Here is a 12,900-nt window from a genome sequence, read left to right as displayed (position 1 = left end):
ACACAACATTAGAAAAATCCAGAAAAATGGTGATGAGAACCTAAATTAGAGTTTAGGTCATGTGAGTGGCAGGAAGGGAATGGTACAAGAAATGTGTAGGTAAAATCCACAGAATTCCTCTAGGGTAGTGATATGATCAGATTTGTACTTTAGGAATGTCAGTTTAGTAGGTGAATGAAAGATGCATTGGGGAGAGAGATGAGGCAGGTAGACCCACCAGTTGGCTATTGCAATAATCCAATCTAAAAGGACCTTGAGATTAACCTGGATATTCTCAATAGAATTAGGGAAGTCTGTGTTGTTATCACAGTGATTGGGGGTAAAAGAGAACCTGTTCACTGGAAGAAATTCCCTGAACTGCATCTCCCAGGCAGGAGCCCACAGTGTTTTGACTTCAATGAGCTTGAACTCTGATTCAATAGAAACACTTTCAGCATAGATGTATAGTCAATAAGTGGAGAAGATAAAGGGATATGGAAATTATATTATTTTTTCTTTAGAAAGATTTTATTGGCTGGGCTGGGCCAGAGCAGCCCAAGATGGCCGACTTCAAGGATCGGGTGTCGGATGAGGAGAAGGTACGGATAGCTGCCAAGTTCATAACTCATGCTCCCCTGGGAGAATTTAATGAAGTGTTTAATGATGTCCGGTTACTACTTAACAATGACAATCTTCTCAGGGAAGGGGCAGCTCATGCATTTGCCCAGTATAATATGGATCAGTTCACTCCAGTGAAAATAGAAGGATATGATGATCAGGTCTTAATTACAGAACATGGTGACCTGGGTAGTGGCAGGTTTTTAGATCCAAGAAATAAAGTTTCCTTTAAGTTTGATCACTTATGGAAAGAAGCGAGTGACCCCCAACCTGAGGACATAGATGGAGCTCTGAAGTCATGGAGGGAATCCTGTGACAGTGCATTAAGGGCCTATGTGAAAGATCATTATTCCAACGGCTTCTGTACTGTTTATGCTAAAATTATAGATGGGCAGAAGACTATTATTGCCTGTATTGAGAGCCACCAATTTCAGCCTAAAAACTTCTGAAATGGTCATTGGAGATCAGAGTGGAAGTTTAGCATCACCCCACCTACACTCAGGTGGCTGGAGTGCTAAAGATTTGGGTCCATTACTATGAAGATGGTAATGTTCAGTTGGTTAGTCACAAAGATGTACAGGATTCAGTAACTGTTACTGATGATGTATAAACTGTCAAGGAATTTATTAAAATCATAGAACATGCTGAAAATGAATATCAGACTGCGATTAGTGAGAATTATCAGACAATGTCAGACACCACATTCAAGGCCTTGAGCAGGAAGCTTCCAGTCACCCGAACCAAAATCGACTGGAACAAGATACTCAGCTACAAGATTGGCAAAGAACTGCAAAATGCTTAAGTCTGGATATGAAATTCTCTGATTGTAACATGCAAAAAAGAAGAAGAAAGGGGAAAAAAACGATTCAAAGTTTGGTCTTATAAATAGGTGGTTTATAAACAAGTGCGATCTTTTGCTAGGGCTTTCAAAGTTAACAGGTTTTCTAGCCTCTTGGAATACTATTGAACCAATAGCATTTGTCTTGATGTTTTTTTGTGTGGTCCTTACCATGTAACTTCCTATTGTGACTGTATCTACTTGTAGGATTTTTTTTATTCAATTATTTTTAACATTGAAAAAGAAAGAGAAAGAAATATGTCTTGGAATTTATGTACTGGTTAGAAAATTTCCTACCCATGAAAGCCCTCTCACAAACAAGCAGGTAATGTTTCCAATACTCTCCCACCCTTATCCTTAATAGCCCTCTGCTCTGGTACACCAGTGGTTTTTACTGATCAACCAATAGCTAAAGATGCTATGCTGCAAGATAAATCTACAGACATCCTTTCTCTTCTGACTGCTGATTGCCACTTCATGGCATACTGGTAGCTGTAGATTTTTAAATATTTGGAATGGGGTTTTTAAGGTCCCTTTGGTAGAAAAGGGTTTTCTGGAATTCTATAATGACCAGCTTCTCTGGGGAAAATTTGGGGGTTTTGTGTTGTTGTTTATTTTTTAATCCAAAGACTTGAACCACATTCCCTCCAAGTGAACTTGTTTGCTTTCTTCTTTTTTTTTCAAAAATTCCTTTCCCTCCAATAACTTGATTGTTATAGGCATCTGCATTTTTAGAATATAGTTACCCCATTTATATATTTTTTTATATTCAAGAACTGCTGACACAGTCTGGATGTAGAAGAATAAACATTAAAACTTGAAAAATGCAGATGCCTAATGAATAATAGGCATATTGTGCTTGGAAATGGGAAGGATGCTGTTGATAACATGAACCTAGAGAATTGAAGTAAGCTTAAGGCTAGATGTAAAGATTTGGGAGTTATTTACATGGGGATGAGAGCAAAGATTTGGGGAGCAAAGAGATCAATAAATTAGTGAAAGAGGGGAGATAAAGCCAGGGCCTTGGGAGACATCCATTCTTAGAAGGCAGGAGATGGGTGGTGTACCAAGAAAGTAGAACATGAAAGTGCATATGGACATATGGGAGGAGAAATAGAAGGGAAATCCATCAACAAAATAGAGATAGGAAAGAAAAGATAGAGGTTAGGAAGGCTGTTAGTAATATCAAAAACTATAGAAAGGTGAAGTAGTATTAGAACAGAAAAAAAAGTCCTAAGAATTAATCAAACATTAATACATCATCAGTAATATTTGAAAGAGAAATTTCAGGTAAGTGGTGAGGTCAGAAGCTAGATTACAAGGAATTTCTTAAGAATGAAAAAGTGGGGAAACAAATGAAGATGACACGTTTCAATAACTTTTCTAGCAGTTTGACTATGAAAGGGGGGGCAATACCTGGAGAGGATGGTTGAGTTGACTGAAGATTGGGTTAAGTATGGGGAAGACTTGAATAAATTTTTAAGCTGCCTGGGAGAAATCAACAGATGAGAGATGATTAATGATCGCAGAATTTCAGACTGGTGGTTGGAAGATACCCCAGGGAGCACCTAATCCAGCTCATATTCAAGAAGCATCCCTTCACTGTAACAGATCCTACAAGAGCTCACCCAGCCTTAACTTGAAGACCTTCACAGAGAGAAAACTTCCTGCTTCTCCAGATAGCTCATTCCACTTTGGGATAAGGAAGAGCAAAGCAATACATTTTACAGTAAGGGAAATAGGATTAAAGGCTCAAATCCAGGATTTGTCCTCGGCCAAAAGAAGAAAGCATCTTTTCCTCAGAAACTGGAGGAATGGAGGGGACAACAGGTGAAAATGTATAGGGAATTTTGAATTGTGGAGTATTAAAGGCAAGGGAGTTCACATTCAATGCCCTTCATTTTCTCAGCAAAGTAGGAGATGAGGTCATCTGATGGATAGAGCAAGCAGGTTCTCAGAAACTTTGTTTTTTTCTCCCTCAGCAAGTTTTTGCAAATGAATTTGCAGCATTATTCTTGGCTTCCATTGCTCTCAGCTTGGCAGGAAGATCAAACATTTACTGGCTGAGGCATTCTCTGGCCCCGTTCAACCTCTAATATTTTACTTCCCTAAAGAAATAGTAATGATCTAGAGCATTCTGAATATTTTCTGATCAGAATGATCTGGATTCAAGACTTTGCTAATTTCCACTTTCCATAAGAGATCACAATTTATTTCAACAGTTGGATTGTAGCTATTTTAATTGCATGAAGTTTTTTCTCATCTTTAATCATTCTTCTGTTTTGGTGTTGACATTTGTCTTTGGTATAATCAGTTAATGATCTGACAGAAAAACAATGATTCCTATGACACCATATAGTCATTTCCTGCCTGTTTAACAGACAGAGGCTATTTCATTTTTTTCATTTATGATATTTTTCAGTATTCCAGAAGTAGTAATGGTAGAGTAAATAGAAAATTGACTTTGGAATTAAAGACCTGAGTTCAAGTATCACTTATTTAAAATTATTTTTTCAAGTTCTACTTATGATGTATTCTGGGAGTAAATTTCGATGTGCTACAGACAATGCTCTAATATTTCAGGCTGATCTGTATTGGTAGAGGGACTTTATTCACTGAGAGTTTCCTATGACAATTCATTGGGTTAAAAAGAAAAAGAAAAAAATTCAGTTCTCACCATGTTCAGTGTTTTCTGACTTCTTAAAGAAAGTTTGCAAAGAAACATTCACGATATACAGGTTTTTGAAATTTTTTTTAAAAAATAAAATGACCAAGATGACATCCATGCAAAAAATAAATAAAATAAACAATTTTAAGAGTTGATTTATTTTGAAATTTTAAAATAATTTACCAGAAAAGGTCAAAATGAATACATGATTTAGATAAAAGAAGATTTTATAAGAAGACTAGAAGAACATGGAACATATTACTTATCAAATTAGGGATAAGAGAATAATTTATGAATAAACAAGAGATAAAGAGTTGTTAGTTGTAAAATGTATAATTTAGATTACATTCAATTTAAGAGATTTTTTCAAATAAAATAAATGCAGCAAAGGTTAGAACGAAAGCTGAAAAAATTTCATATTTTTTTCACATAAAGGCAACATGCCTCAACTATGTAAAGAACTTTGTCAAGTCTCAAAATATTAATCATTACCTCAATTGATAAATGATCAAAGGATTTGAATAGACAGTTTTCCAGTGAAGAGATCAAAATAATTTATAGTCATGAAAAAATGCTCTAAATCATTTTTGATTACAGAAATAAAATACAACAGCTTTAAGATATCATTTCATGGGGTGGCTAGGTGGTGTAGTGGATATAGCACTGGTCCTGGAGTCAGGATTACCTCAGTTCAAATCTGGCCTCAGACACTTAATTACTTAGCTGTGTGGCCTTGGGCAAGCCACTTAGCCCCATTGCCTTGAAAAAAAAAAGATATCATTTCACACCTCCCAGATTAGCTAAAATTATTGAGAAGGAAAGTGAGAAATGTTGGAGGGAATGTGAAAAAATGGAACTTTAATTCACTGTTGGTGGAATTGTGAATTAATCCAATTATTTTGGAGAGCAATCTAGAATTATGCCAAAAAGGTTATTTAGGTTATTTTAGGTGGTTTCCCTTTTCCCCTAATCATTAGGGAAAAATGAAAACCACCTAAAATCTTTATGGCAGCTTTCTTTGTATTGGCAATGAACTGAAAATTGTAGAGATGTCCATCAATTGTAGAATGACTGAACAAGTTGCGATGGATTGAAGAGAAGGATGGATTGTGATGGATTTCTACTGTGTAATAAGAAATGCTGAGTTCAGTGATCCTAGAAAAACATGAAATAACTTGCACAAAACAATGAACAAAACCAAACATAAAAAGAATATTGTATATAGTAACAATAATATTGTTTTAAACATGACTTTTAGCAAATAAGTCATTTTGACTTTTATAAATACCTCAATTAACAATAAATATATGAAGACACTACATTCAGAGAAATAGAAGTTATGTATATAAAATCACTAATAGTTTTGAATAACATCATAAAAACATACTATGCTGTGACTATGTAATATAGAAATATAGAATAATTTTACATCTATTTACTTATTTGTGTCTAATGGTAATCATCTCTATGGGGAAGAGAAAAGAAAAGAAAAAAGAAATTTACATGATAATTTTATTATGTATTTAGAAGGAATAGCATAGATTTGTAGTTTGATGTGAAATCATATTTTAAATATATTATGTTATGAAAATGTTTGCTTTATTTCATAATTTAAAAGCAAAATAAATTTTTTAAAAAGATGACATCCACCACTGCTGACTCATATGCTGAATTTCTTGGCTTCATAAAATCTTTATGAGAATGGTTTTCACATACATCACATTATCTCTAATAACTTTGATATCAAAGCTCCCAAGGGGGAAAAATATGAAAAAGCAAAAGGTAGACTTTCACAGGTGGTTTCTGTAACAGACCATATATTCAGTCTTCCAATTGACCAATTAGTGTAGAGAAGTTGAGACCCACTATATCCACTGTTTATTGATCCCCCTCTCAAAAAAAGGAAACAGAAAAAAAAAGTCAGAACAAAATGACTCCTTGAATGAATCTCTGTCATATGAAATAAAATGAAATTATATAAGGCTATATGGTGCAATCAACCTAGAGAAATCTTTTTCCCAATAATATGCTAAATATTATAATAAATGAAAAATAATAAAATATATTCACCAATAGTTTTGAATATCATCATGGAAAACATATTTTGCTGAAACTGTTTCATCTAAAATTGGTATCTCCCCTATCTGTTAGGACAGGCTCTTCCATTGTATCATCTCATATACACCATTTCTCCCTCACTCATTATAGTGTTCAAGGGCATCAGGAACTTGGCTTGGAAATAAGTGGAATCAGGAAGGGACAAGAAATGCAACTGCAGCAGAGTGTTTTTCCAGCCAAAGCTGCGAATATGGAAATTAATGCTGCATACTGATGGCTCTGCTGCTTCCCTGAAACAGTTATTGAGTTCCCTCATAAAACTCTGCAGTGAGCTAAGGCCAAAAGTGACTTCCAACTAGATGATCAAGGCTAGGGAAAGTACCAACCTTCATGTCTTCATGAATCCCATTTCCCTCTATTATATTACATTTGTAAAGTGCCTTGAAAACCTTAGAGCACTATATCAGACTCTGTCTCTGTCTCTGTCTCTGTCTCTCTGTCTCTCTTTATATATATATATATATATATATATATATATATATATGCATGTGTGTATATGTATGTAATATTATATATATATATATATGTATATATATATATATATATATATGTATATATATAAGTCCTAGCTCTTATTGTTGAATGAATAGAAGGAAGGATGGTTTATAGTAACTTTTTTCATATTTGCTGTCTATTTTAGTTGTGATAAACCTAAACTAATTGCCAATAGATTTTAACTCATTCAGTATACATAATTTCTTGTAAGCTATTTAGCTTACATGGCTCTCCCCCACCAACCTTACCTGAAAATCTTGCTTCATTTTACTGAAAAAAATGGAGGCCAATTTACTGTGAGCTCTCTCTTCTCTCTTCTTCATCTTCTGCTGCTCAGATATATTTTGCTACTGTCTTCTTCATCCCTGATTCATATGAAAAGGTGGCCTTACTCCTTACCAAAACCAATTCTTTTAGTTGTACAAGTGATCCAATTTCCATTCTATTGTTTCTAACAATTGACTCCTTTTATCATCCCTATTCTATCACTTATCCTACTGCCTACAAATATGTGCATACCTTCGCCATCCTGAAAAAAAAAAAGATCCCATATTTCTTCTGCTCTTTGTAGCAAGATTCCTTGGGGGAAAAAAATTCATCTTTATAGTTGCCCCCTCTCTCTTCACTCCTTTGTTAATTCTATACAATCTGGCTTCTGACCTCAACATTCCATCAAACCTGCTCTCTCTGAAGTTACCAGTGATCTCTTAATTTCCAGTTCCACTGACCTTTTCTCAATTCTCATTCTTCTTGATCTTTCTTTAGATTCTGATACTGCTGATCACCTTCTTCTCTTTGATACTTTCTTCTCTCTAATCAAAAAACTCCAGTGGCTTTCAATTATTTCCAGGATCAAAATAAAATTCTCTGGCATTAATAATCACTTATAACCTAGCCCCCTATTACTTTTCTTTACTTTTCCAGATTTTTTAATATCTCACTCCTCACCATATACTCTTTAATCATTAACATTGGCTTCCTGGTTATTCTGTGTATAAGCTTTATCTCTGGACATTTTCTCAGACTGTCCTCCAAACTTGAGATGCTCTTCCTTCTCATCCCTACCTCCTTTTTCTGGCTTCCTTTAATTTCATTTAAAATCCCTTCTTTGGGGGTGGCTAGGTGGCACAGTGAATAGAGCACAGGCCCTGGAGTCAGGAGTTCCTGAGTTCAAATCCAACCTCAGACACTTAATAATTACCTAGCTGTGTGGCCTTGGGCAAGCCACTTAACCCCATTGCCTTGCAAAAAAATAAAATAAAATCCCTTCTTCTAAGGAAGAGTTTCCCACTGGAATTGGGAAATTCTTAATTCTAGTGCTTTCCCTTTCTTCATTATTTCCTATTTAGTTTCTTTGTACTTATTTGTTTGCATTTTGTTGCCAACATTAGACTGTAAATTCCTTGAGGGCAAGAACTGTCTTTTGCTTCTTTTAGTATTCCCCAGTGTTTAGCACAGTGTTTGGTATAAAAAATGTTTACCTTATATTAATCCTTAGAAAAAGAATTCTTGCCCTTATTTTAGTATCATAGACACTTTGGGCAGCCTGGTTAAACCAATGAATTTTTTTTCTCAAAATAATATCTTTAAATGCACAAAATAAAAGACATGATTACAAAGGAAACCAATTATATTAAAATAAAACTACAAAGGGATACAGTTTCAAAATTAATTCACAGACCACAGGTTAAGAACACCTGTAATCTCCTTCATTCTTCTCTCCATTTATTTTATCTGTTATTCCTGAACATCTGCTCTCTAGACCCCTTTCTCCCAACACAATGTGATGGTCTTGCAGCCCACCGGGACTCTTTTTTACACTCTGCTAGCTCTAGGCCACTCTCTTTCCTGTTATCCAATGAAGCAGTGAAAAAAAAACTGAATTTAAAGCCAGAGGATCTGGGTTCGTGTCCAAGTATGCTTCTTATCTACCTGGGTAACTTTGAGCAAATCCACAACCCCCACCTCAGGTTCCTTTTTTTGTAAATTGAAAGCTTGGCAGCCCTGTCTGGTTCTAAGGTTCTAGGATTCTATAACACCTTAGTAAAAGAAGGTACAGAATGATTCTTTGGACAGAAAATTAAACTGGACCATCTCTAAGCTCCCATCTTATCTTAAGATTATCATTCTACATAATGTGTGATTTGTAGGACTGTGGCCTTTACATACCTCTGAAGGGATTTCAGAGCTATCTATTCCCAACCTCTTCCCTAATATTCAGAAACCAAGATCCAAAGAGATTAAGTGACCCTGGCCCACTCCCTCAGGGTCACAGAGAAGACCAGGAAGAGCCTGGAAGAGCCAGAGGGACTGGGAAAGTCTTCCTATACAAGAAGGGATTTTGAAATGGAACTTAAAGGACGATAAAGAAAGGTAAGGATGAGAAGGAAGAGCCACCCAGCTTTGGGGACAGTCTGAGAAGATGAACAGAGATAAAACTCGTTCATGGAATAGCCAGGAGGCCATAATACTAACTCTATTAGTGTTAAGATGGCAAATTACTCTGGCTCTTAATAAGCACCCACGTTAGATAGAGCTCCCTACAAAGAAGTAGGTGTTACAAAAGAAGGACCAGCAATGAGAGAATGTACAACAAGCTGGTTGAGTAGGATAAACAGAAATGATTATAACACCTCTCCAAGAAGGTAGTTTTGATGACAAGCTAGATCTTCCCCCATGGCCCATAACTCACATTCCAAGCAAAGCTGCAATCATCCAGACCAGTACTTAAATCCCCAATGGACAGGAAGTTGGCCTCAAGGTGCACATTGGCTTGTGAACTCAAACAGGGTTAATCCCAGAGGGAGTGACCTATGCCAATACAGTCTGAGACTGGATCAGTGTCATGACCCTATGTACCTTAAAAAGCATGCCAACTCCCCCACAGGGCTGCCTGGCACTTCCTGCAGGCATGGAGCAATTCAGTTCACTGTTACAGGACAAGACATATTAATAATTCATGTTTATTTTGAGTCACACATTGGACATTTGGTCATCTGCCAACTTCTAAGACATAGCTGAGACAATATAGGTATACATTTATCTATGGATGTACTTGGATTGAATTTAAAATTTATAAAACATTTCCTAAATATTTAAGAGGTAGCTAATATAGGCATATAAAAATTGTGCAGTCATATACATAAACACAACTATACATGTAGATTATACACAAATATAATTGTATTTATATTATGTATGTATATTTATGCATATAAAAGATCCAAAACTGTAGTGCCATTTAAAAGCTCATTAAGGCTTAAAACAGCACCAAGACTGTTGGGAAAGCTTATTTTTGTGTGTGTATATGTTTATGTATTCAGCTTATACACACATACGTGTGTTTGTGTGTGTATATATCTATGTAGTCTGCATGTCTGCATGTGTGTTTATGCATACAGCCTGTGTGTGTGTGTGTGTGTGTGTGTGATTGTGTGTGAGTAGAAGGAGAAATGGAGGCAGAGACCACCTAAGATTTGCCAGTATAGATAAACACCTTCTTTACAGTTTATACTCTTAGATGAATTTTGGAGGACCTAAGAAGTAATGTCACAGTCACTTGGTTAGGGTGACACAACCTTTGCAGAGCAAAGGCATTTCTTGAATACAGGTCTGAATGCATCCTATTTCTCCCCTTTAAAAATGAAACTGCTGTATCTATTACTAATGATTCTTTAATTGACAAATTTAAAGTTCTTTAATCAATCCTCATCCTTCTTGATCTCTGTGAACTATTATTTTGACCCTACTGACCACCCTGGATACACACCTCTCTCGATTTAGGGGGCTTCTTTCCTAGTTTTTCACATATTTATCTGATAATTCCTCAATATTCTTTGCTATAGCATCTTTCATATCACACAAGCTAAGTGTGTGCTCCACAGTTCTGTCTGGGACCTTCCACACTCTTGATGACCTCATCAGCTTTTATGAGTTCCATAATTATCCCTCTGTAGATGGCTCCCAGATTACCTATCTATCTGATAGATTTAATAATAATCTCTGTGGAGATTATCTATCTGTCTGTCTTTCTGTCTTTCTATCTATCCATTTATCTATCTATCTATCTATCTATCTATCTATCTATCTATCTATCTATCTATCTCCAGATTTATAAACCCAGCTCTCATGTCTCTCTTAAGTTCCAGGTCACCAACTGCCTCTAGGACATTTATTTCACACTTGATGTCTAATAAGCATCTCAAATCCAATACATCCAAAAATGAACTCATTCCCTACCCCATCCCCCAAATCCATTCTTCTTCAGAAAATCTACTGTCACCATTAAGAGTATCACTTGGAAGTTCCCCAGGCTCACTACCCCACTTATGTTTGACTCCTCAATCTGTCTCAGGCCACATCTTCAATCAGTTGCATCTTGTGCTCCTTCATGTTCTCTGTGGTCTGGCCAACCTGGTCCTTTTTTGTTTCCTCAGAAATAATATCCCATCTCTCATCCCTAGGCCTCCAAGCATATTCCTCTGCCTGCACTCCCTGCGTATCTCCTCCATTTAGAATTTCTTGGTTTTTTCCAAGATGCAACTTAATTCTGTGTGGCCTTGGGCAAATCACTCCCCCCAGCTTCTTCTGCTCTGACTCCTAAAGTGCCTTGTATCTATACCTGTACAGGTGCATATTTGTTTTTCCCTTGAGGTTAGATCACTTCCCAATTTGTAGCAAACTTATTGTTTGTTGATTGATTAGCAAACTGAGCCTCAGAAATGAAAGTGACTTACCTAAGGTCAAAAACCTTGTAGGTGATAAATTTAGAACTCGGACCCTAATTTCCTGGCTCCAAATCCATTGTTCTTTTCTCTAAATCATAACCCTTCTCCACCATGATTGTTCCCAATAAGAGCCCCATGAGATGAGTAATCCAAAAATTATTATCCCCATTTTACAAATGAATACCACAGATATGAGGTGCCTCTCCAAAGGTCACACAGCAGTTAGTGTCCAAGCAATAATGAGAGTGAGGAAAAACTCTAGGGCTTCATTGTTGTTTTTAAAATTACAAATGAACCAAAGGAAACTCTCCTAGAAAGTCTCCAACTTCACTTTCTCCTCTAGAGCCATCTGGAGCCAGTGACTGGCTCCTCCTTGGGAGGTTTAAAGAAAGATGAAGATATTACCAGATACAGAGATACAGCGGGAGCCAGAGTATAATCTGATGAAGTCTGATCATCTCTCTTTCTCCCTATTTATTGCCTCCTTTCTCATCATTTTAAAATTTATCCTAAGGGCAGCTATGTGGAGCAGTGGATAGAGCAGTAGCCCTGGAGACAGACAGACTGAGGTCAAATTCAGACACTTAATAGCTATATGATTTTGAACAAGTCACTTCACATCATTATCCCACAAAAGTTAAAATACAAAATAAAACAAATTTCATTACAATGAACATTCTGTGATTATATTAATAGCTATTATCGATAGAAATTTGTCTGTATTATCTCATTTGATCATCACAATAACCCTGTGAAGTAGGTATAATTTATTATTATCCCCACTTTACAGATGAAAAAACTGAAACTGAGCTAGGTTTAGTTATTTATCCAGGATCAAACAGGATTGGAACTCAAGATACTGAAATGCTTTTTTTTCCCCTTCCTCCAAAAATGGCTCTCTGGGTAAGGAGACGGAGGGGTATATTCAGACATGAAAGAAGAGGTAAAGACAGAAGATGGCACTTAAAATCAAAATGCAAAGTTTTACTTATCTATTTCTATTATTATTTATTTGCTTTCATTTATAAATATTGAATAAGCACACATAAAGCCTTGTGCTAGGGTCTGGGGACACTAAGACACATAATAACAACTCCTCCTTTCAGGAAACTTAAAAGAGAAAAGCAATGGTCTATTAGGTAGGGTGCTGGATAAAGACTCCGGAAGCTTTAGGTTTGAATCATGCCTCAGAGCACCTTCTAATCTGTGTGAACTTGGGCAAGTCACTTAGCTTCTCTTGATTTTGGGGGCCTCATCTGAGGGGGTTGGACTCAGTGATCTAAGGTCCTATTCAGCTCAATATCTATAATGTCACAAACTTTTATAAAGAGCAACAATAAATAAAAAACCCGATGGATTCAATCAGAACATCTGAATCAAACTTGATACACTTCCATCTTTAATTGTTATGTTCTAGAAGGTTTAAAAAATAAAATAAACATTCTATGGTCTGTATT

General features: G+C 36.1%; 1 pseudogene; it reads left to right on the top strand.

Annotated features, from left to right (window-relative positions):
- The first annotated feature begins 519 nt into the window (after positions 1 to 519).
- Positions 520 to 1,608, top strand: LOC141496865 (F-actin-capping protein subunit alpha-1-like; annotated as a pseudogene).
- The last annotated feature ends 11,292 nt before the right edge of the window (positions 1,609 to 12,900 follow it).

This window comes from Macrotis lagotis, chromosome X (assembly GCF_037893015.1).
Source record: "Macrotis lagotis isolate mMagLag1 chromosome X, bilby.v1.9.chrom.fasta, whole genome shotgun sequence".
Classification (NCBI taxonomy): Eukaryota; Metazoa; Chordata; class Mammalia; order Peramelemorphia; family Peramelidae; genus Macrotis; species Macrotis lagotis.
This window is presented reverse-complemented; position numbering and strand designations above follow the sequence as displayed.